We start from the raw sequence: 865 nt of genomic DNA, 5'->3' as shown, positions 1-865 counted from the left end.
TTATTCTTTGGCTGATCATGTGTGTATGCATGTTTAAAACAAGCTCTGGCTAGGGACGCCTGGGTGGCTCCGTTGGTTGGACGACTGCCTTCGGCTCAGGGCGTGATCCTGGAGTCCCGGGATCGAGTCCCGCATCAGGCTCCCAGCTCCATGGGGAGTCTGCTTCGCTCTCTGACCTTCTCCTCGCTCGTGCTCTCTCTCACTGTCTCTCTCTCTCAAATAAATAAATAAAATCTTTAAAAAAAAAAAAATTTTACATGATTTACTTTTCACCAGTCTGTTCTGGAGGCTTCTAATGTTCTCAGAATCGCCTTGATCAATAGCCAATATCATACTCTGTAGTATTTCCCACACACTGTGCCCAATTCAATATTATTGACACTGTGGTGGTAGACACTAGTTTTGGCCAACGTGACATGGTATTCTATTTCAGATTTCTTCAAGGCTGGGCAGTTGTTGGCAAAGATGACCAGTTTGACTTAGCCGTATCTGATCATTTTCAGAGTCTGCTTGTACCTTACCACATGCTTTCCACTTTTCATGATGATATGGAACCTAGAGTTGATCAATTCCAGGGAATTTTTTGTCTTCTTCGCAGCCATCATCTTCCTGCCTTAGGTGCAGGATGGCCCCAACCAAGAGCAGCTGCCAAAATGGTTGAGAGAAAGGAAGGAAAGAAGCTATTTCTTTGTATATTTTCCAAGTAAATCTTTAGGTTTGCAGTTTTCTTGCTCTCATCTTTAAAATGCAATTTGGTAATATTGTATATTGATAAAATTCCTGTTTCATTGTATAATGACAATTTTAATTTCTAGTGTTTTTTTTTTCTTTACTGTCTATTTTGTTATTTCAGTAAAGTAAGCAT

The 865-nt window shown here is 40.5% G+C and overlaps 1 pseudogene; it reads right to left on the bottom strand.

Annotated features, from left to right (window-relative positions):
* Window positions 1–262: 262 nt before the first annotated feature.
* On the bottom strand, window positions 263–605 carry LOC122910518 (annotated as a pseudogene).
* Window positions 606–865: the final 260 nt, after the last annotated feature.

The sequence above is a fragment of the Neovison vison genome, chromosome 6 (genome assembly GCF_020171115.1).
Source record: "Neovison vison isolate M4711 chromosome 6, ASM_NN_V1, whole genome shotgun sequence".
NCBI lineage: Eukaryota > Metazoa > Chordata > Mammalia > Carnivora > Mustelidae > Neogale > Neogale vison.
This window is presented reverse-complemented; position numbering and strand designations above follow the sequence as displayed.